The 24,888-nt window shown below is 37.6% G+C and overlaps 1 protein-coding gene and 1 pseudogene across 15 annotated transcripts in view; one reads left to right on the top strand and one right to left on the bottom strand.

Annotated features, from left to right (window-relative positions):
- The window catches only part of SORBS2 (sorbin and SH3 domain containing 2), a 190,662-nt gene that overhangs the window by 25,378 nt on the left and 140,396 nt on the right, over positions 1-24,888 (top strand). For all 15 annotated transcript variants that reach the window (XM_052779871.1, XM_052779876.1, XM_052779873.1 and 12 more), the window contains one exon: positions 18,307-18,434. The gene's annotated coding sequence lies outside the window, so the exon portion shown is untranslated. The remainder of the gene's footprint in view (positions 1-18,306; positions 18,435-24,888) is intronic.
- On the bottom strand, positions 9,270-9,740 carry LOC128139073 (histone H2B 5-like; annotated as a pseudogene).

Raw genomic sequence — 24,888 nt, 5'->3', positions numbered from 1 at the left:
ACTTTGCCAAAGTTTACTTTTAGCAAATGACTGCGGGGAGGCTGTCCATGATTCGGTTATCTGGATCAATTCTGATGTCTGAAAAATGCATGAACTAGAAATTACATGTTACTATAGAGGTCTCTGTGCATATGAACAGTATTTTCACTGTTTGAAGTGACCACAAGGGAAAAGTAGTGATTCAGGGCGATAGAACAGTGTGGGTAGATGGTTAAATTGGATGCTTGAATGTTGTCTTTGAATGTTCATTTTCTCTTAGTATTAAAAAATTAGGCACAATTATAAAACCAAAAATACTTCCTTTTTTGTAAATGTAAACATAATCTGAAATGAAGATATTGTTGGCACCAAGTTTTCAAGCAGGTGGAAAATGATGTTTGTAAGGTACTAAATGCTTGTTTCTCGCTGAATTTCATGTTCATTTGAGAACCTCAAATTCTCTATTCTGTTATTCAGATAATGAGAGCTTTTGTAGTTCCTTGAATTATGATAAATAAGAACTATGATAAATAAGGATGAATAAATAATTGGTGTGAGGTGATTATTGATTGGTGAGAATTACAAAGAATTGTATTTTTGGAAGGTTATTTAGTAAATCTCTAGCATAATGTTTTGCGCTCTCTGATGATGCAGCCAGTGGGCCATCGTTAAGTGGTGGGTTAATGGATTAGATGGCCCCAGCTTTGACTGGGTATTTCAGCTGCTGTTTTTAAAGATCATGAGACATCTATGGAAGTTTTGAATTTCAAAAAGACTAACTTTTGAGGCAATCCTGAACTGTAGTGATCAGTGTAGATTAAGTATATAGTAAATAATTCCCTTTTGAACATAGAGGTCACACTACTGACTTCTGTGTGTTTTGTGCTTTACATTTATTAATCTTAAGCAGCCTTTGTCTGATTTAGGCATCAACCCTGTATTGTTTTTCCTACTAACAGTAAGGATTTTAGAGACAAGCAAGCAGTAGTAACCCAAAGGGATACCAGTGGAAAAACACTCAGTGTGTATCATTTAAGTCGTGTATTGATCATGTACATCACACTGCTCCTTCTAGCCAGTTATGCATTTTACACATTTTAATAAGCAAATTCTGACAGAAGCCAGCAGTTGCCAGCACAATTTTTGTTTAATTTAATTTCTACTGCATTTCTAATGAACAGGGAACTCTAAGCAGTGACATTCTCCCAGATAATCAAATTCGTGGTAATTGCACTGTTTTTCTTTTGGTGAAATCTGTATTTGTTAGCAGTCTCGAGCAAATAATAATTTCAGTGTGACTGATGCAATCAAATGGTTTACTTGGAATAAGTAAAATATAAAAGAGGCTAATCAAATGAAGTGCTACTGTATGAGAGCTAAGTGAGATGCTGACAGATTTGACAGTAGAATAAAGACCAAACCAAAGACTTTGTTTTGACATATGTGCAAATAATCAGGCAAATTCAAGTCTTTTAACAGACCTCTTCTATAAGGGTCACTTTACAGATACAGATCATGTAATCTGAGCCTTGCAGATTATCATTCTACTTTTAAACAAGTACGAGAGAGGTTTTTAATTCCTTATTTGCATAGCTGTAGATTTACACGTTCATATGCTTTTACCAGTGGCATTTGATTCACAGATGACTGATTTATGGTCTTGAGCAAAGGCCAGATTCAGGACGTGCGTTATCATCAGGACTGCAAACTCCACAAAAATTCTTTGGAAGTCTGCACCTGTTCTAGTTAACACATACTATAGTGAAGCATTAGGAGGATGCCTTCCAGCTTGAGGCAATAGTTTTCTTACGAGCAAGGCAAAAATAATTGCAGGGATGGTATGCTAAATTAATCCAACTGTGAATTTGTTTAATTTTTGTAATATTTAGTGGTGTAATTATCTTAAATGTAATTCTCTAAAATCCATCACTGTCTAGCTGAAAACCACAAATGAAAGTAAACATGTCAACATGACTAAGAAAGAACTACAAAAAGTACAACAGCAAATAGGTATTACACTATTTCTATGTAGATGCATTCCACTTTCAGTTCTGGCATTCACTTTCTGTATCATTAGCCATCAGAAGAGAAAGGGCAGATGAGTTATTTCCTAATGAACAGATAAAAAGACTGTTATCTGAGTTGGTCTTTGAAAGGAAACTCTTGTGTTTAAGTAATTGTTTCTATCAATATTAGATCATCATCATGCAAAGAAAGGATTGGCGTCAAGTTCTCTTTGCAATAGGTGCTGAACATAAAAGATGGAACACACTTGATTGCAAAGGTAAACTGAAGAGCAGGTTTATTAACAGGTGGCTTTGACCACTGCTTGACCATGATGCCAGTGGTTTCCTGATTTCCTATAGCAGAAATGAAAATTTAAAAGGAATTTGAGGAATAAGCAAACAGTAGCTTTGTAGATAAACTTGGGAAGTGTTCTTCTGATAAAAGACTGCTGTTTCTTATGAATGGGTAAAACATATGTGGGAAAATCTGAGCAGATACTGTCTAAAATTGTGATGAATGTTTTGAGAGTTGCAAGAAAGAGAAGACGAGAAAGATATAACTGCTGCAGTGAGAAGACAAGGAGCCAGCTGTATGTGTCCACTGTTCTGGGGCAGGGACAGGTACAATGACTTCAAAGCAAAAAACCTAGACTGGTCTTATGGTGTGCATTTTGCACAGATCAGAAAGCATTACCAAAAATTGCGGGCCTGGATATTGTAGTTAAATTGTGCGATGACAGAGGCCTAAACAATAGCATTCCTGATGAGGGACCAAAAAAACCAATAAAAAAAAAAATCAGACTTCAAAAATGCTGTGGAGAAATCAGACCTCTCAGGAAAAGCTACAACAGACTGCTTAGGAGTGTGAAGGAGAAGCAGGTGTGAGGATAAATGAGCCAGGTCCTTGAGGAATTCATGTGCTTGAGTATCCAAGGTCTTTTGTGTTTAAAAAAAAAAAAAAAAAGTCATCATTATATTTGTGTTCTAGTCAAATTTCTACCCTATACACAGTGTGCCAGGGCATCCCACAAATATTTTCTAATTGTTTTTTAGTCTTCATGTGTACACTTAAGAATTCCAATCCCAATTTGCAGATTTGAAAACAAATTTATCCCCTTCTGTGGTTTTATTCTTCGGAGACCCAAATGGTCAAATCTTGGCTGTTCACAAGCACTTTAGATGAAGCATTAGAAGTTTGGCCCATGTTTTCAAATAGATAGTTATGTGAATGTCCATTATGGAAATGGGATTCTCTCTAGCTGTCCTCCACCAGCAATGGAATGATGTGATTCTGAGGATAGGGGTCAGGCAGTAGGTAGTTTGGAGGCAAGTGTACTACTTCATAAAAGAGGTTGCTGCAGTGCTCAGTTTAGCTGGCCATTGTAAAAGAGGGAACTTGATTCTCTGATTCTGAAGTCAGTACCCCAAACCATCTGTGAAATTGCTATTTACACTCTGAGCTATCTGCTCCTTCTGCTACAGCTAGGAGCTATCTGCTCCTATTGCTGACAATTCTCCGTTGTAATTCCTGTCCATTGGTTTTGTACTGACTTATTTTAACAGCGGCAAATTGTGTTAGAATGTCAGTGGGATATCTTGTGTGTTTTGCTTTATATTCACCTGTGTATTAGGACTGCAGATTCTTTATGGAAGGTGTCCATTTCCCAGTGCATGTACTGCATTTTCAAATTATCAGCTGAGCTGGAAGTTTGAAGGTGGCTTGACTTCAAACATGGCTTAAAAGAATAATTATATTGCAAGCTTTCTTATGTGTAGTCCTCTCAGAAATCTATGTAACTCTACTGTCATGTCCAGTATTGTCTAAATTTTAGTTAGAGTTCTATGGACTTTATCTTCCAGTATATTTAGGAACAGCTTCTCTTTATGCTCACTAAAAGTGTGTTTTTCTGAACTAATTGCAGATAATGCTGTGAAAGTTTCACATTCAATACCGAAAATTGTAAAAACATTCTAATCATATATGTAAATTAAATCTTCTTAAAAGAAGCCACTCCTTTTGTAATTGGACTTATTTCCTCTAGTGTTGACATGTGGATAGTTTTTACTGAGGACCTTTTTAAAGAGTTAAAAGGATTTTTAGCTCTTCAGTGCCCAAAAGTGCCAAATAGTTTTGTTAATGAACTTTTTCAGGGCTAAGTTTGGAACTATACTCTGAGGCCCCTACCCCCTTTTGGTGGGTACAGTATACAATTGTAAAATTTGTACCCTTAGATTTGCAAAACTGTGAATCTGATTTCCTGTTTCTCATAATCCTAAATTAATATCTCCTGCTGCAAGTGCTGAAATTAAGATTTAAGTTTAGGCTTATAAGAATCTAGTCTGAATAAGACTCTTAAAAGCAAGGTCTTGACTTCAAGGTAGTTTTTCTTCCATGACTTATCTCAAACCTGGGTTTATACAGTATTCTTTCCAAAGACACATTCTAAACTAGGAACTTATAATTTATTTAAATGTTTGTTTGAAGAGGGCAGAGATAGGTTTAGCGAAATGAAGCTTACAAATGAAATGGTTATAGACTGTGGTATTTTCAGAAGCTCTTGTTGGTCTGTATTCTCCCTTTGAAGGTAATGATAGAAGTCCTCCCTGAATTCATTAAAGGTAGTTACAGGAAATTTGTGTGCTTTTAAAATGCCACTGAAAAGGCCTTAGTAACCAGCTTTTTACTATTCTAGCTTTAGGTTCAGCTTAGAATGCCTTGTAAATGCCTTTTAGAGAATACTGGAAAGATTTAAATAAAAGATGAAGAAAAAGTGTTGCACTTGTGTCTATTTCTGTCGCTTGAAATAATGATTTTTTTTTTTTTTTTATTCACATAGGCATTTAAGTCTTATCATTAGTAAGATCTGTGCTGAAAAGGTTGGCACCACCTCAATGAATGTGTTGAACAGACAGTTCATTTACAGACAGTATATGTCTTACTGGAAATGGCTTTACATGTGTATATACACGCATTTTATCATATTTTTTTGATGTCCTGGTAGATACATAATTAGTTCTGCCTCCTAAAACTTGTTGAACATCAGAAGTTACTTTCAAATTATGCTGTGCATTTCAACCTGGGATCCTACAAATGTTAACCAGGCTTGCAAATTGAGATCAGTGTGGTTTTGGTGTTTTATCGTGCTTAACTTTCTGTGCTGTTTGTATCAGACACACCTGAAAGTTTGAAGTGTCACCATGTAAATCAAGGTAAGGGGTCACCTTAGTTTCATGAAGAGGATGAATCAGGAAATAGAGATATGTTTTCGTTACAAAGGGAGCAATGAGCAATGTTTCAGTATTGTATCATAAAAAGATTTCATATGTTGACTTCTTTAGGTATGGATCACATAACAGTTGTTAGCATAGAGTTTTGTTTATATTTCAATGCTGTTTCTATTTCTAAAAGTACTATAAAAATGAAGTACTCATCTTAGGGACAGTTTAGACTTTGATCTCAACTCACGTGTTTCTAGTTCATGCTACCAGTCTATCGTAAGCTGATTTTGTTATAAATAACCAAAAGGTGTACAGATACGATGTAAAACTATTAGTGATTTCCCCCACTCTATTGTTGTACTCTGGTTTCCAACTCTAGTCTTCAGATAACTGTTGATCATATGTCATTTTTCACCCTGCTGATCAGAATGCAAAGGCTAAAAAATTAACAATAAGTGCTTTTCTAATGTTTTCTTTATAAACAATTTGTTTAATTGCTGTAGGAATCAAATGTGTGCAAGCTTAAATTGCAAGTCATTGGGTTCGTGGCAGAAGGCAAGTCAATGCAAGGAGCTTAATGGGTTCGGGGCACTAAATTTGTAATAAACTTCTACGATATGTCTAATATGTCTATTTCTGACGGTTTTATGTACAACACTAATTTGACAACCTTTTTATCTCTACGTTCTCTTTCAGGAGGTAGGGTAGAAAACTGGGATGATTAACTATCCTGTATAAATTCAGTAGTGCAAAATTACCTTTCAACTTCTCAATTTTGTTTTTCCATATGTGTAAAGCTTTCAAGCCATTTTAGAAGCGGAGGATACCAGAAGACACTGACCGTTAGTTTTCTTAAGTGCAAACTTTGATTAGTCCATTGTTGCTTATAGTGATCCTTGTCTAAGGGTTAGAATTGTATATAGAGTATACAGTGGGGAATGTTGGCATTGTGCTATAACTTCACCTTTGGAAGCCGAAGAACTTCTAGAAGCCAAGTCCTCTGTTCCTTCCAAGCTACTAGTGTGAGGAACTGTCAAATCTCTGGAGAAATTATGATCTTCAGGAATAAAGAGATTTGAACAGGAAGGGATCAGTTTTCTGCTTTAGGGACTTCCTGTTAATCTTAATACATCATACTGCAGAAGAGGAGATTGCCCAGGTGATTTGCCATCACTAAAAAAAGAAACATCGTTTAGCAGCTTCCTGCTGCTATATCACTCCCTTTCTTTAACTTGCTTGTGTAATTTATCTGTCCTCAAAGTTACAACAGTCTGTATTTGGATTGTCTGGAAAGGATCAGTTTCAATAATACTGCAATTGGGGTGTCAAGATTTTCAAATCCAAAAAATCAGTTGCAAGTTCTCCAGGGCATGAAACTGTCTTGCACAATTCTGAGCCAAATGTATACAGTTAACAAGATACTGTAGCTTTGGCCTTTCAAGACAGTATGAGCATGCTGCTATGTAATAACATCCAGCTGTATACATCCAGTGATGATATCGCTCTGACCAATTGCAGGTGAATTTACATGTTGAGTCCTTACATTTATCTACTGATGTGTGAGTGGAGAAGAAAACATGAGGCAGCTACTGTGTGCCTCTCTCTGGGAATCACCAACAACTTGGTATGTGTTAAAGCCTATTTTGGGGGTCATGCTCAATTTCATAAAGCCTTGAGAGCCTTAGTTTCTAGCTAAGAGGTACATCGATACTGATCCCACTCTGATGCCCTGGGTTTTCCTTTCAGGCTCTTGCAGCCCTAGAGCTTTTGAACTTCTCTGCAGGAATCATAGTTTGTGCTGTGTATAATTTATCTATTGTCTTTATTGTGTAGTCTTAACTTCATAAATTAAGTCTGCGCCTGCCAATAGCATGAAGCCACAAGCTTGACAGGCCAGTTCTAGCTTATTAAAAGTGGAAGGATGCAAAACAGCTTTACTGTGCCCACTGAGCTGATTACAAGGGGCGGACGGTCCATGACACCTTTAAAGAAAGCAGTGATTCAGCTCTACTCTTGCATAAGGTAATTTCTAAATCTGTGAGATTTTGAGCTGAGTCTCAATCCAACAGTGTGTTCTTAAAGTCATATTACTTCCTTTAGTGTTACCTATTGGCTAAGCCTCACTGATACCTATGGCTGCCCTGCAGGCCCTCAAACTTGCTGTACTGTCTCTGTGCAATGAAATATAAAGAAGGTGTAGGCTGGCAGTTGGGCAGCTCTGGTTCTGCTTTGACTTGCTGTGTATGTTTGAGCTTGATTCTGTGCATCTAAATCACCTGAACTACTACATTTCAGGCTTAAATTACAGGAAAGGACACTTTGGTTAGAGCTAGGGAAAAAAATTAATGCTAAAGGTAACTAAGTACTGGAGTGTCTAAAGAAGTTGGAATATCTTTCTTGCTGGATGCCTTCTGAAACAGGCTGATCAAATGTCTGTCAGGAATGATACTTTTGCTGTGGATTTTGCTGTTATGAAGCAGATGAACAAGATGACCTGGAGATCCCCTCTCTTTGATGATATGAGGGATCATAGGAGAACTGACTCAAATTCAGTCTGCTGCTTCTGATACCAGAATGGTTTGTGACTTCCTACAAGCTGGCATGGCTTGGTTTGTAGCCAGATCTCTTTTCACACCCTTCATGAATAACCAGCCTGTCACTACTATCCCATCAAAAATCCCTTCAGAATCAGTCTATAGAAACAACTCGTGTGAAGGCATAAGAATGTGTGGTTTGGGGTAAAAGCACATGGTCATAAGGAGAGTTCAAGTTGACTTCAAGTTCTGCCAGAATCTGGTGCAGATAGAATCACAGAATAATAGAATGGTTTGGGTTGGAAGGGAACTTCAAAGGTCATCTAGTCCAACCCCCCCCCCCCCCCAGTGAGCAGGGACATCTTCAACTAGATCAGGTTGCTCAAAGCCTCCTCCAGTCTGACCTTGAATGTTTCCAGGGATGGGGCATCTACCACCACTCTGGGAAACCTGTTCCAGTGTTTCAGCACCCTCATCCTAAAAAAATTTCTTCCTTGTGTCTAGTCTGAATTTACCCTTTTAGTTTAAAACCATTACCCCTTGTCCTATCACTACAGGCCCTACTGAAAAGTCTGTCTTCATCTTTCTTATAAGCCCCCTTCAAGTATTGAAAGGCTGCAGTAAGGTTTCCCTGGAGCCTTTTCTTCTCCAGGCTAAACAACCACAACTCTCTCAGCCTGTCCTCCTAGGAGAGGTGTTCCATCCCTCTGATCGTTTTTGTGGCCCTCCTCTGGACCTGTTCCAACAGGTCCATGTCTTTACTGTACTGAGGACGGTACAGCTGGATGCAGTACTCCAGGTGATGTCTCACCAGAGTGGAGTAGAGGGGCAGAATCACCTCCCTTGATCTACTGGCCTGTCGTGGTTTAACCCCAGCCAGTAACTAAGCACCATGCAACTGCTCACTCACTCCCCACCCCCCACCCCCCCCCCCCGTGGGATGGGGGAGAAAATCGGGAAAAGAAGTAAAACTCATGGGTTGAGATAAGAATGGTTTAATAGAACAGAAAAGAAGAAACTAATAATGATAATAATACTAATAAAGTGACAACAGTAATAAGAAAAGGATTGGAATATACAAATGATGCACAGTGCAATTGCTTACCACCTGCTGATCAACAGCCAGTTAGTCCCCGAATGGCGATTCCTCTGCCCCCATTCCCCCCAGTTTATACACTAGATGTGATGTCAGATGGTATGGAATACCCCTTTGGCCAGTTTGGGTCAGCTGCCCTGGCTGTGTCCCCTCCCAACTTCTTGTGTCCCTCCAGCCTTCTTGCTGGCTGGGCATGAGAAGCTGAAAAATCCTTGACTTTAGACTAAACATTACTTAGCAACAACTGAAAACATCAGTGTTATCAACATTCTTCTCATATGTAACTCAAAAACATAGCACTGTACCAGCTACTAGGAAGACAATTAACTCTATCCTGGCTGAAACCAGGACAGCGCCACACTTCTTTTGATGCAGCCCAGGATACGGTTGGCTTTCTGGACCGCGAGCACACATTGCCAGCTCACATCCAGCTTTTCATCCACCAGTACCCCCAAGTCCTTGGGCAAAAGCACATTTTAGGTCTGGGAGCTGCTGTATTTGCCCAATAGCCTTGGTGCCCTTGGGCATGGCACGGTTGGCCAGCTGTCTGGGCAGCTCCTAGTGTGTGGCAGACTCTACCTCTCAGGAACGGATGGTCAAGCATTCCTTGTGATGTGCCAGGTGACATGCTTTTCCAGTGATACATTCAGTAATGTCATTGACAAAGGTGTTCATGATGCCCATGGCCTTGGTTAGGATACTGGTCTCATGATGGATCTGCTTCAGCACCTGGTACTGATGGATGCAGTAACCCTCCTTTCTGCTATTATGTTGCTTGTAGCCGTTCTCTCAGGTTTTGGTGACAGCATTCTTGGAGTTCTTGTTGGGAGCAGGAGCTGGCGTGGTAGACTCAGGCATTTTGGCAGCAGCTTTTCTCACCAATAAGCAACATGAAGGTGGGCAAAGGTGGAGGCAGTGTAGCTGCAAATGGCTTGAGTCCACTGGTGGCATGTACCTGAGCTCTTGAACTACATACCTCCTTTGCAGCCTGAAGGACTTGTAGCTGTCATGATCGTGTGAAACTGAGCAGCAAACAGCGTTTGCTGAAGCAATTGTATCTCAATGAGCTTTGGCTGACTTTAGCTGTTTTTATGATGTTAATATTCTACATTGCAATTAGAAGTAGGAAATGCAAATGCAAATGTTGGGTCTTGCTGGGAACCAGATATGACCTTTGAGATGAGTCTTTTGAGTTAAAAAAAAAAAATCAGAAAAATATCAGACTCTGCCAGTATTAGCTTGTATTCTAAAATGCTGAAGTGTTATCTACCCGTAGCTGGAAGCCTTCAAAGCTTTGCACAGTTGCTTATGTCTTTAGGTTGTGTTTTCAGTTAAGTGGATTATAGTAGCAAAATGGATAAACTGACTAAAGGAACATTTACGGAAAGATGGTTCTGTACACTGTGTTTACTTGTTGTTTGACTTCTAGTGAGAGGGTTTGTACTCTTTTGAGGTTACAAGTATCATTCCCTTCACCCTGGGGTTCAGTGCCTGAAAGCTTCAGTTATGGTAAGTCTGCTGTCCCCTACCCTCTATGCTACGAGTAGCAGAAAATGTTGAAATTACTTGATTGGTAAAGCTAAGGGCTGTTTTTTATATAGGTCCCTTATTTTTTCTTTACTAAATTGGCAGCTTAGCAAATTGGCTGAACACCATTGTGTTAATTATTGAGAAGCCTAAATTCCTTTGTGGATTTAGTCGTGGTAATTGGAACAGAAACTTAATACAGAGTGCAGAGGTGTAAAGCTGGTCTGGCCATAATCTAGTGGTTTAAGAGTGAGCAGAATGGCATTAGGCCTTGTGCACTCTGTAACATAAATCTTTGTGAAGTGAAAGGAGGGAACTGGGACTTGTGTTTCATCTGTGAATTTCTTTTGCTTTGCATGGACCAGCTAGCTTGAGACTGAGAGTAGCAGCTGTGCACAGGAGCATGCATGGCCTCAGCCTAGTGATGGCAGTTCTCCCTTGAGAAGGGGGCACAGTCTTATCAATGGCCAACTGTCAGAATGTGTTAGTGTTTCAGAGTATATTGTTTGAGTGTTAATATTTCAGAGTAACTGGAGGAGAGGTAGTCACTCAAATTTTCCTTTCTCCTTGGTAAATTCTCTTTAAGCTGGAGGGAGAGAGTCAGGCTTTTGCTCTGTGAGCCACATGAAGTCTGTAATTAGTCTATGAAAGAAGGGCTGGTGTCCTCAAAAGACCAGACAGTAGCTTGATGCTAGTATCCTGTGTCAGCGAAGTGGGAGATGTGACTGTAAGTCCTTCTGGAAATTTAATCCAGGTTTTCAGTATCTGTGGCAGATGTTTTAATGACTATCAGTACAGTGTTTTTTAAAAAAATAAAATGTGGTAAGGTAACACCATCTTCCACAGTTTTTATGAAGAGTGAAAATAACCTGAGAATGTGATGGATGTTTGGGTCTCAGACACAAGGTTGATAAAACACAAGTTTGTACGTGGCAGCTGTCACCAAAGTGGTTCCATCAGGGTGAGACACTGCTTGCTTGGTCCAGCAGGAGAATTTCAGGTAACTGGGAGCTTTACTCTTAAAAGATATATAGATGCTGAAGAATTTGCGTTTTTGTAAAATGGGTATTTTAAAGATGGTCACTTTGTATTTGGGCTCAAAAATCCTTTGGAACAGCTAGTTCAACAAACCCAGTCATTTGAGTTGGTAAGTCACGATAAGCATTGCAGATCTAGAGTCCTAGCTTGTTTACATGTCTGAGGTTTCAGCCTTCAGGGAAACCCTGTTCCCTAATGCCCCCATCACCCTCCCCCCAAAAAACCCCACAATCTTACACAGTAGTTGAACACATTCTAGAAGAAAATTAGTCTGAAAGACAAATAACCTTGTACAATGTTCTTGAAACAATGGACTAGTGGTGTGTATTAAGAGCAAGATAAACAATAAGCTTCTGTTCTCCATTTCCTGAAAAGGCCTTTTCATACTTATTTCCCCATACGTTTTTAACTGTTTACTCTTGGAACAGAGGAAGTTAGTTTTACTAGCAAAATAGTGCTCTTAGCAGGCATATCATTCTCTTGGTCCAGTTTCATAGTGATAGCTGCAGTGACTGTAGTGCTTTTCACATCATTAGGAGAGCAGTTACATGGTTTGCTGCTAGTTATATGAAATTGGCATAAGCACTGGAATTGGTTACAACAGGTGACCAAGAGGGTCTAAATATTTAGATAATATGCTTTTAATAGTTGGGGTTTTTTAAATACATGTGATTTCATTTCAGGCTTGAGAGTGTCATGTTTTAATGTATTTATTTGGTGCTCATTTAAAGGTATTGTAATTTTTAAAGGATTCTATATTATATAATGCTGTTATTACACATACTAAAAATTACAGCCATTTCAATGACTCACAAAACATTGGGTTTGAGACCTTAGATACCAAACTAAATCTGCAGCAATGAAATTCAATCCAGTTTTGCCAAAGGTGACTGGCAGAAAATCTGGTACTAGCCATCTTTCCAGCTTCTATTTAGAAAACAAATTAATTTTCCAGAGATGTTTTGTCTTGATAAGCATCTTATGTTGTTTTGGTTTTAGTATATTAGATCTCAAAGAAGTGTAAAGAAGGTCACAAGTTCATAGATGCTGACTCTATATCAAAGCCTTTCCCGTCTTCAGAAACATCTAGCCATAAAGACAGTCAGTGACACTTTGTAGCTTTTGTAGAAGTTCTCAGATACATCAAGATTCCTGAAAAGCAAATTTTAAGTCATATGGTAAACTCAACTTAATGTGATGGCAGAGCTGCTTGTTTACAAAATGTGTTTCACAAAAATCTGGCTAGGGTTTTCAGTCTCATAATTTTTTTTCTATCACCAGACAAAATTTTATTATAATCAGGCGTGGGGAGCAGACTTAACAAATTCCAAAGTAAAAAATGAGAACTGAATATAGCTAAAGACAGATGGTGTCTTTTAAAGAGAACGCAGATCTGCTGTTCTAGAGAGCAACAGCAGAGGCAACTCTTCATCACATATCTGCCATTTTGTACAAACATCAGTTGATGTTAATGAAGTGAGAGCATGATTCTTTGTACTTGATGTCTTGATCTGCGTCTTTCAAAGGTGTGAGTTAACAGTAAAACACTTCTGTAACAAATTCAGGCTTCTTAGATATTCTGCTGGATCAGAGATTGCCTGATAACTCTTGGCTGGCTCTTGAGTGCTTTCTGAGGAACGCAAGCCAAAAAAACCCACAATTCCAAGCTGCTTCTTTTTGGTCTTCCTTCCCAGTTTCCAAGATTTTCCAGTGAGTTACAGAGGGATGAAACATTCTTATACCAAACTTGGAGAGAAAAGTTTAATAACTTTATTATTCCCTAATGACATTAGTGAGGTGGGCCATCCACCATTAATTGTTTGAAGGAAATGATGGAAAAAAAAAACCTCTTTAGGCAGAGTAGAGCACTCTACTTTTTTAGTGCGGAGAGCTATTTTGGGATATACTGAGATACTGGAGAACAAAATTGCTTATGTGGGAAACCAGTGTGCTAACAGAGCAATAAAAAAAAATTCCATTGTATGGGCTTCAACAAACTTCAGTCTCCTTTGAAAGTTTCCTTAAAGATGAGAGTTCTCTAATCAGAGCTTCAGTATGGGAATTATGAAGCCATAAAGCAGCGATAAATGCTGTGTGTGTCACTTCTGTACTATTCACACAGGTTGCAATTCATTGCCCCTGAGGGATGTAGATAACTTCCCACTTCTTGAAATGTCTTGACCAAAGATTCTGTTGCCATGTGTGCTGGGACAGATACATACATAAGAGCAAGACTGCTTTGTAGCCACTCTGGGAGAGTTTTTGAATTTTAACATAATCACCATGAGTAGTTCATTGAGGTGACTTATGTTTTTTTAGGGTTAAAAAAAAGTGTCAGACGTAACTGTCACAGTAACTTGGCTGCCTACATATTCTTTCTTGCAATGTGAAATCCTATGTTTTGAAAGTTTGAGTTAATTTTTTTTTTTCAGCAGATGATCCACCTTTTTCAATGTGTAGCTGTAATGAAACTGTAGTAGAGACTGACATTCAGGGTTTGTTGTTCATGTGGGTTTTTTTAATGTTGAAGGTTTTTCAGGAGTTCTTCATATGATGGTCTAGAAAAATTTCGAAGTACCTTTTTATACGTAGCTGACTGAAGAAAACTGCATGTGTATTTGTACGCATTGTTATATGTGCTGTCGTTCTAATATGACAATTCTTAAGCTATCGCCACTACATGAGGCATGTATGATGACATAGGGCATCGAGATGTATTTAGAAGTAGCCTGGATAGAATGCCAAGTGCATTTAACAATAGGGGGGAGGGCAAGAACTGTTAATACAGAAGGCGGCTGTCTGCAGTGCTTTCCTACCTAAAAATCTCCTACCTGTTAACCTCAGTCAAGTCTTGATTACTGTGCTTAATTGGAAGTTTAGCGTGACTTTCGATCAGTGCATAGATTTGCCCTAGTGAGAATTTAAGAAGCTTTTATGGCTAACAAGGCCCTAGAAATTTTGGAGCAGGAGAAAGGAGCTGACCTAATTTTTCTTTTATTCTTTTCCAAAGAAGTTTACATATAAAAATGTAGCTCTCATTGGTGGGCAATTTATACCAGGTTTCCTATGCTAACACGTAATGATTGATCCTAATATATTAAGTAGGAGAAAAAGTATAAACTGACAATCAATAACTAATTTTTTAGTAGATTTGTGGTACTTGTAAATATCTTGTCAGATATGAACGAAATAGAGCAGAAATGTTCCAAGTGAGGTGTTGACTATTTCTATCAAAGAAATGAACCTCAAACCAATTCTCAAGAAACAGACTGTTCAGGTATTTGTTCTGATCAACTTGTGACCATTGTCACCCTTTCATTGCTGAGCACGTTCATACTGAGCATAGGTGAAGGCCAATTACAACACATCTGATGGTGCCAACTCTAAAATACTAACATCTAGCTGAACTTTAGAAATTAAACTGATGTCACTGGAGATTAATCTTTTCCCATCTATTTTCATCCTTTGGCTTTATTTGTCTGAAGGCAGGCATGCCTGGCAGTAGGTTCAGTTAATGCATGTGTCCATGTGTGTTTTGTTTATTTTACATTATGTAGGAACAACCACAAGTGATGGTTTATATGATCTATGTATAACTAGGTATTCCATTCCATCCAGGAGAATGGCCACCCTTCTTCATAGCTCCGTTGCTTTTTAGCAGTGAAAGCTACTGAAAGCACACCTGAGACGTTGAAAAAAAGTTCATTCTTATTTGTAAGATCCTTCAGGATCATATGTGTCTAAGATGTGCAAGACTAGCTGAAGTCCAGGACAAAGCATGTGGTTGATGGCTTCCCTCCTGCCCTGTAGATTTTTTCTGTAATATGGGAAATACTCATTTCAGAGATTGAAATGGTCGGTTCTATGAATGAACTCTCTTAAGAGACATCTGCAAATGCGCAGCGCATGCATTGTGCTTGTGTTCTCTAATGTTAAATGCATTTAATGTTATCTGTCATAGTTCAGTTCAAATTCAAGAAATGTGGTTATTCGGAAAAAATAAAAAATGAAAAAAAAATTTTATCCATACTCCTCCTTTCTTCCTGGGGCAGGTAACCTGTAATTCATTTAGACACATTATCATATTACTAGAAGATATTCCACTGCCATTAAAAGATCTGAATAGAAACATGTATAGAATAATAAAAAAAGAAAAAAGTCATTACACCTAGTTGTATAGTGTTCATGTACAGATCTTGAAATGTACACAGGGAAACTTCTCAAAAGGAGGATTCTTCAGCCATTCCATGTGAAGCTTCAGTGAGTCAACTGTGTTTGAAAGGTTAGGTCTAGAAAAGTTTATATTTCCTTTATATGAATCTGTGCAGTGGAACAGGTATGTAGCTTTTTTGTCTATCAGCAATTTTCTGTATCTCTCATCTGTAAAGATTCTTCTGGTTTATCAGAAATCTGTCCTGTAGCATCTGGTCATGGAGCTCTTGGAGACTTCCACCAAGTACCCACGTTAGTAGTGTGAACTGTACACTTCTTGGTCATGTTTGAATTGCTCAATACCAACCATTGATTAAATTGCAGTGCAGTGTGCCACTAAAGAAATTATACGCTTGATTTTAGCATTGCTGATAGCCACAAAATAGGAGATAAGATTATTATCAGTCTCTGAAAAGCGTAAGGTGGTAATCTTGGTAGTAGTGACATATTTGTCTGTTTTACTAATAAGCATACAGATACATTTCTCTGAGACCTAGATGGCATATGTGAAATTTATGGCATCTAATGATTCATGTAGATGAAGATCATCTGATTTATATCCAGTAGTTAAAGCACATCTCAGCAACAGTGCTTTTGTCATGTTTAGTAAAGGCTATAAATACTAATGGGTAAATTGTTATTTACACAAAAACAGCTGCAGAAAGTGTATGAAGAAACAATGTACCAAAATAGGTTAAGAGCCGATGGTAAATCTGCCTTCTGAGAAAATGCTTCAGAAAAGAAATGCTGTGCTGCAAAGCATTGTGCATTCAATTACTTCAGTAGTAAATTGATACTGCTAATAATGATTTTAACACATTCTTCAATTTTCATATTTGCATAGTATTACTATTTGGCGTACAGATGTTTGTTGATTTAGCTTGTAACCACCAGATGGAAGTGTTATGGATAGCAAGGTAATGTAGCATCTTGCACTAGTGGTCTGGTACATACAGATCTTGTATTTATTTACAAACTATACTGCATGTTCCACCTGACCATTACAGCTCTCAAGTTGGCTATAATTGACACAGTGTCTGAAATTTAAGCTATGGGAGTTCTTAAATCTCTTTATTCATGGATCTCAAGTTAAATATAAACTGAGGTTTTTAATGTCTGTGAACTAGTTTTGTGGTAAAATAATAGTCCTAAACTAGCCATTTGGAATGAAGCAGCAATAATGATTAATTTAATGGGTTGGTATTTAGAGTTTGTGGGATTGTGTTTTTTTGTTGTAGCTACTTTTAAGTACAGTAATACTAAAAATAGCTGGGATCAAATGGAAGGGATGCTTTTGAGCTAATCCAGAAAGAATTTGTGCTATATTTTCATACTCAGCAGCTTTTTCATTATTGTTATAAGTTTATTATAGCAATGATTTTTATATGAGTCTTCAGGAACAAATATGCTTTTTGTTTGGTTTTAAGTGAGCATTGCTTTACTATTTTAATAGTTTACTAAATAGCCTGTGTGTCTGGCATCCTGTTTCATGTGTCAGTATACCTTTCAAATAGTTACTGTTCACAAATAGATTAGAAATTAAGGTGACCCATGGTGTTCTAAAACATTTTCAAATGAGTGTGCTTAAGTAGCCTTGATTGGAAATCTAATAGATACTGAAACATTTTGTAATTTTCTCACACCAGCCTGTTTAAGGTTTTGAGTAGAGAGTAACTTCAAATCTCATAACATTTCCTTGAACAAAAGTAACAAGTTTTTCAGTGGCAGTGCCTAACCGTGTGGACAGGTATGAGAAGTTGTTACGGTGAAGCAAAGTAAGTTGTGTCTGTCAGAATTGCTGAGATATATAGAGGGACGTCTTGGAAGCTTCTTCCTGTACCAAAAGAAGCTGCAAAAAGTTAAACAACAATGGTGCTTTTTCAGTGACTTAGTTTACCTGTGTTGTCTGAAACTTCAAAATAATTAGCTGTTATGTACCCATCAAGATGTTTTGGGGTTTTTTTTCTGTAGTCATTAATTTGTATTTGTACTTTACATCTCCCAGTATTTTTACGTTATGGGAGGGTAAGCTGGCTGGTTGGGGATGTGGGAGAAGAGGGCAGCGAGATCTTTATCATGTCACTGAATGGTCCTGGTAGAAAAAATGGAGTGCCAGCAGCTTCAGGTCACTAAGCATCCAAAATAGCACTGGTGCTGAAACTGGAAACTTAAGATGCAAACTAGAAACAAACTACTGGCTTCAGTCTTGGTAAACTGATTTGTCCTGTGCTAAGATGTGTATACCAGCCAGCCAGGATGCACTTAAATACTTCCATCTCAGATGAGCCCTTGTGTAAAGAAGGCAAAGCATGTTCAGAGATGACCAAACTCAAAATGTGGTTTTCATATAAAAAAAAAAAAAAATCCATGGTGGTTCATTTCCTGAGCTACAGGTAATAGTCTTCAAGGTCCCAGATTTCCTTTTAAGAGTATTTTTTGTTCACCATCCACAGTGGTTGTTCCCTGCTCTTTCTGTTTCTTTAAATAAAAAATTTGGACAACAAACAAAGTTTTTTTGCTATGGATTTCCTGATTTTTTTTTTTTTTTTTTTTTTAGCTTGGGTTGAGAGCCTGGTTATTCTGTATTGCATTTTCATTTTGATTGTAGGCAAGCCCATTGCTGCTGGAAATAGCTCAAATGTTCTTAGAATAAACATCAGCCAGCAGCTCAGATTCTTTCTCTCTTCTTTTGCAGACTCTTGCATGCAAGTTAAATTAATTTCTTGAGAGAAACCTTCATAAAGGGCTAAATAAACAAGATCTGCATACACAGAAATTTCTTACTTCCTCTGCATTTGAGACACAGCTAAACTTGTCTGTCTGGTAAGTCATATTTTTCTTAAGGATTTGTCTGTCTTCCTGCCCTTATGACTTGCATTCTTGAGTTTCTAATTAGTGTTCAGAGAAAACCAGCTTCTGTTTGCTAGTAGTTCTGCTACATGCTCTGTATGAAGACTAATCTGCAAAGGCATTACTGTGCTGCTTTTACAAACTTCAAAATAGTACCTATGATTCTGTATGGTACTTTGGTATAAGTGGGGTTTTAATTGTTTATGTAGTAGTTTGTTCTTAGTTTGCTGTAATGAAATCATTAAATGTTTTAAAGCAAAACTGGGGATTGTTCTGTCTTGAAATTATTTATCTGTTTGAATGTTCTGAATTTAATGAATTAACTTCAGAGATTGTATTGCAGAGTATATTCTGTGTCAAGTCAGTGTTTAAAAATAAACTTTCCCAGCAAACCATTCATGTCTCATTGCTTGCTGATTTCATCTTGTGTGGATAAAATAGGTTCATGTTATTGATGCAATGGCATATTTTTCTTGGTGATGTGCCTGTTTCATAGGACAGTAAGCATACTTGTCAGTAGTCTTTAATTTGATAATATAATTCTGTAACAGTTCTATTAAAGATATTTGTGGCTTACAGTTTTTTCAGGTTTGATTGTACTGCTTGAAACAAATATTTTTTTCTTTGTTTATAAAGTGTTAACTGAGTATAACCCAAACAAAAGAAAGTTTTGTCCTCTACCTTCTATTTTTATTTTTTATTGCAATTAAAATGAAGAAAATCTTGGACAAGCGAAAAATTTTTTTGTTCAGTGGTGTGGCTTTTCTAAGCAATTGGCTAGCATTAAATGGCAGCCTAGATATACCTAGTCCATCTGATCACATATGCTGTGGCGCTTTGGCTTACCACAATTACTGTGTACTTACACACTGCATGCCCTGTTTCTGCATAGTTCATTTTGCAGACTTTGCTGTAGCCCTAACGTTAGTTTATTTAAAAAATATATTGAAAACCCACATCATATTTAAAAGTAGTTGTATGTTTAATGTAAAGCAGTAGTTATGAGTTATATTTTCATAGGGAAAAAATAGATCAGTGCTTTTACCTAAAAGCTGTTTGGGGGCTTTCCAATTCATTTAAGTTTTAGTAAGAAGCTTTCCAGCTTATTTTTGGATAAAAAGAGAAAATCTGAAGTCTATGTATACATTTCATACAGCATATCTTTTTGTTAAAAATACAGAATTTTGTGTTAAAAAGAAAAACCAACACGAATTTTCTTTAACAGTTTTTCAGAAAAAGTAAACCCAAGTCTGGTTCAGTTGTAATGTTTGCACTAATGTTTTATTCTGATATTTGAGAGTCATGGATCTAATTCTGCTTGTTCTTCCTTATAGTAGCAGATATTGGTAGTGTAATGTATGTATCCACTTGAAACTATGGAAATTTCGGTACCAGGCATACTTTGTTTCAAATGAGACAGCTTCTGTTCTTTTTCCCCTCTCATTTTTAATTAAATTATATTCCTCTTGGTTTAAGATCTTCCCTATTCCTGTCTTGCTGTCACATACAAAGCTGCTTCCCTGGTCCTGCTGGGACCTGTCCTTGTACTTCCTAAGTTCTTTTGACCACGTTCTAGTGAATACTTGTCTTACATTGCTGGTTTTCATATGAAAAGAATTTGTCACCTGAGAGTTACTTCAGAAGAAGCTGAAGCTTCTGAAAGAACTTAAGACACTTCAGAGGCCATACTGTAGTCGCTGTTTGAGCAATGTAGAAATTTGTGATCCCTTAACATGTACAAAAGACATAGCTGGAGAAGAAATTACACAAAACTAGGCTGCATAATAGGTAAATGTTTTTTTTACCAAGTATTTTCAATTAAAAGCAGTGCTTGAATTGTGTAAAGTAAGGGCCAAGGATGGTCTGTTAATGGTCATTTTTTAATTCACGTGACTTTTAAGTTACTATGTAAGACCAAGTTTTTGCTTGGCACATGATTTTTGACTAACAGACCTGACTTACAGGAACTTGCATCTGGCATGCTAACACAACCCAAACTTTAGCTAAGTGAACTTGGCACTAAATTCAACTAAAGGGAGGAAATCTCAGGAGAGCAGTGGAATTTCTTTCGTTAAGTAAGTATACCTCTGCATTCATGGGCAGCAAACGGTAACATTTTGTGCAGGTTTCTGCTTTTGACAGTGTCTCTTTGTTCACTTCCCAAAGGTGGTGTCAAATACACTGAAAAAAATAAACTTTCTTATTTGGATTTTCTATTTTACTTAATGATATGGTCCCAGGGAACCCATTAAGTCTGGAATGGCCTAACACCATTGTTTGTAATTATTTGTGTGTGAAGAATAAAGGCTCGCTTGGAACAATTTAGGTTACATTGACGTGCTCCCTCCTTATTGTCCTTGTGAGCCCAAATAGAGGGGTGGGAGGAAAGTGTATCTATAAGCATTTTATGATGGAATTATTTAATCAGAGCGTCTCAGAAAATGTTTCCTTTTTGGAACTTAGTGTTTTCCAAACAATGTATATTACTGAACTGTTACTTTGAGAAACAATCGATTGTGATAGCTTTGATTTCTTGTCAAAAGCTTCATGCTGGTAAAGATCTTAAATTAATATGCTATTTAGTCACAATGTGTCAGTGTTGCTTCCACTGTGTAGTCTAAGTTCAGTTCACTTACTGATGGCAACAGGGTTCTATGGTATCTGTTCCGTACGGGATTCTGTACAGGATTCTGATCCATGAGCAGAATTCCAAAGTGACAGGATTATATCAGCAGATCATAATATGCTGAAACTGCATGGGTTTAATATGTGACAATGCTGGAGAAGAAAAAGGTGTTTTGAAAACTGAAGAGCAAGACCTGGTGATAGAGGAAATTAATCTGAGTGAAAGGCCATCATGCAGGTGCCTCTTCCCTTGCATTAGCCTCAGATTGGGAGATACCAAACTGGAGGTGCTGAGAGGATGTGTATTCTTATGCGAGACCTATGAGTTGTGTCTGCACTGGATTTACTTGGCCATGTGCTATTCTCAGGTGGCAATAGATAGCTCTGGAAAAAGTTTATGATGTGATTCTGTATATAACTAGCTGCTTTAGAGGGGTGGATTTTTATGGCATCCTGGTTAGCTCCTGTCTGCAGTAATGAAAGATGGCAGTGCCTCTTTATTGGCTCTGGTGCTTAGGCTGTACTTGACCTTTTGATAGATCCAAATAAACTAGGAACTGGCAGGATTCCCAGATTCTCACAGTAGCCTCTGCTCTTCACATTAGCCTGTGGTTTCAGGGAAGAGGGTAAAATTAAATCACTTTATTAATAATCAAGTATAGCAATGAGCATCTTCTGTCAGGATTACTAATTTTAGCTGTAATGTCCAAGCTTTTAGTTGCTTAACCTTTCTAAAAAAAACCCTGTCTTTTGAGATAAATGTTTTTCAGATTCTGCAACCTCAAAAGTATTCCTTTTCCATCTCAAAAAAAAAAAAAAGTAAAAGTTGACAGTCAAAATCAGGTATTTTTTGCATATGAAACATACAGGAGTGGTTTAATTTTCACTTCTGCCTTTGAGTTTCATTTGACTCTAACTTGTGTTTGAGTTTGAAAAATACTGATTTGTTAATAAAGTTGCATGATATGTAGTAGAGAATTTTCCTGTTTAGCCACCTGTGCGCTTGTACTTAAGAGAAGAGCATGCTTATGCACTGTTTCTTCTTAAGTAAGCACTTAACCATATAGCTAATAAGTATGCTTTAATCTGTTTTCAGGGTGGCTCGCATAAGGCGTTACCTGCTTATGTTTGTATGTAAGACTGCATTTGCGTCCGTATATTAGTGGCTTAAGAATTAGTATGTTTCATTAGTGGCTTAGGTCCCTAAATGTTTAATGCTGTTTAGAAGGCTGTGCCATCTTTACTGCTGGAGGCAACTTGAGCACTTAGGCTGCTTCCACACTTGAGACTGCTAATGACTTGTTCCACAGAAAGGTTTTTTTGTTCCCTATTAAAAAATCATTTAGTATAAATACATTTAAAAAGGAACTAACTTGGTGCAAAGGAGACTCTTAACATGCATATCTTCCCTAGTCTGTGCAAAACCAACGGGTAACAAATGTAGTAGCGGCTCCATCCTTTTGAAGCTAAAAGTGTGAGCAACAAGTTCCTGTGTGCAAGAAGCCTCTCAACTTTGGAAGTGCTCCATGAGACACCGGTATAGGATTCACTCACTTGTGTAATTCGTCTCAATAGATATAAGTGAACTAAGAGGTGAGGTGGAACTGTATGTGTGACCCTGAATCTCTATCAGGTCTCTGGATCTTCTGGAAAGCAGTGGATTTCTTCTCCAAAGTCAAAGGAAGTAGAAGTGAGAACAGTGAAGATAAATAGGATATATCTAATAAGATACTATTGTCTTATTTACTTCCTGGGAGGGAAGGAAGCACAGGAGGCAAGAATGGCAAGATAAGCTATGTTGCTCATGTGAAGGGACAGTTGATTTGGAGAGCCAGTTCCTCAGTCTTGATAATGCTTAGTCCTTCAGTGGAGTTGAGTTCTTATCAGTAGAAGGAATTCTTCAATAGTTTTCATAGCCTTCAATATATAGAATTAGCTAGTTGATCTTTCCACACTGATGGTTAGCCAAATAAAGGCAGTTGGAGCTTGCTGTCAGAGGTCCATTGGATCTCCAAACAGTGCAAAATCACTGTTTTGTTTCTACTTCCCCTCCAGGTACTGCACAAAGCTTTCCAGTGCTGAAAAGGGAAGCTGATAGCTCATTTTTTGAATGTTACAGTTCAGGCCTAAAGTAACAGTTTGAAAGTGAGAATAAAACTTATGTAAGACTTTGTTAAAAATGAGGATATGAAATGTGTGCCTTACACAAAAAAAACTTAGATGCAATGTCTTCAAGTCTGGAGACATTCTTATGTACTGAAAGACTCTGCTTTTGCCTGTGACAGAAACAGTGATTAAAAATTACCTTAGACTGCTGGAAGCAAAATTATGCTAATATTGACAGCTTTTCAAAAATCTTGCTTAAAGTATGTCCCAACTGTATCTGCCGGCAGGTTCCTAGAAGCCTACCTGCAATGTAAGAACTGAGTGTTTAAAGCTAGGTCACCACTTCATACTGATACCTCTTGGAGTAGCTAACAGCAGTACATTCACACACAGCATTTTACAGTAATGGATTTGTATGAAATGAAAGATGCTTTATTAAAATTGAACAGATGTCCAGTTTAATCTACTGTTTGAACTGGAATTCAATTTTGTCTTAAGGGTGATGCTTCTGAAAAGCACCATCATCAACTGCCCATTTAAAAAAAAAAGTTTAGGGTTCAAAGGCTCAAAAAAATGTAACTAGGCAAACATGTCTGAATTCCTTAAGAGTGTATAGATGTACACAAATGGGCTGTACTGAATTACTTCGCACTCCAGAACTTGATGTCCTGTGAAGTTTGTATATGCTAGTGGCAAAGGTTGCTACACATTGGCCTCCCCACCCATCTGGATTTCCCTCCTTTATGTAAATAGGATAAACGTAAATCCACTGACTTGGAATAATTGTGTGGTTTCTTGCTTTGTAGCAGCTGACTGCATGGTGGTTTTCTAGCAAAACACTTAAGTGACAGGCGGCAGGTCAGCGTGGTGTTGATCTGTCTTCCTGTGATCTTGGAATTCTCATCCAAATGACTTACAATGCCTGGATTTCTGTAGTGAGATGTGCCAAATATTTGTAAAACCAAATGATTGGTCAAGAAACGTTTGTGTCTGTCTAGATATGTATTAATATATATATATAGTAGTAATAAGGAATGGGTAGAACAGCTGAAATGAACCAAGAGCTGACTTCTAATCAGAATTTGAACAAAACCTGTCAACTTATTTCAGACTGAGAATACTGTTATTATGTGACATTGGTAAGGAGCATGCTTTTGTTAAATTTTCAGATCTTTGTATTCATTCGGTCCAGGTAGAATGAAAAGCAGTAGTATCAAAATAAAGCTCTAAATTTTGAAGTCTCTTGCACTCCTAGCAACAGTTATATACTTTATATATACTATAGTTATAAACAAACAAGATGTTTATTTAGAGTTGGAGAACTGTTTCCAGTGGAAATCTGGGCTCCTTTGAGTAAGTCCTTTACAGGCCAGCAAACACAACAGTGCAAGTTTGAAAGACCTTTGAGTCAGCTGGTTGAACTACTTATTACAAAATGTTTATTCATTGAATTTAATAATTTGTCTGTCAATTATCTGGCAAACCCGAGTGACCTGGACAAAGGTGGTTCTTATTCTTAAGGCTTTAAAAGATTCATGTACATGTCTGGGCCTACTGAACTGTCACAAACAGCTCCTACTATGTACTTGCAGAACACTTGAGTACTCAGTGTTAGAAACTATGCAAACTCTCTACCTATCTGGTCACAAATTACATGACCCAATGTTTAGTCTGATCTTTGAGGATGAATAAACAC

This window comes from Harpia harpyja, chromosome 2 (assembly GCF_026419915.1).
Source record: "Harpia harpyja isolate bHarHar1 chromosome 2, bHarHar1 primary haplotype, whole genome shotgun sequence".
Lineage (NCBI taxonomy): Eukaryota > Metazoa > Chordata > Aves > Accipitriformes > Accipitridae > Harpia > Harpia harpyja.
The sequence above is the reverse complement of the archived record's forward strand: the minus strand, read 5'-3'. Positions and strand labels throughout refer to the sequence as shown.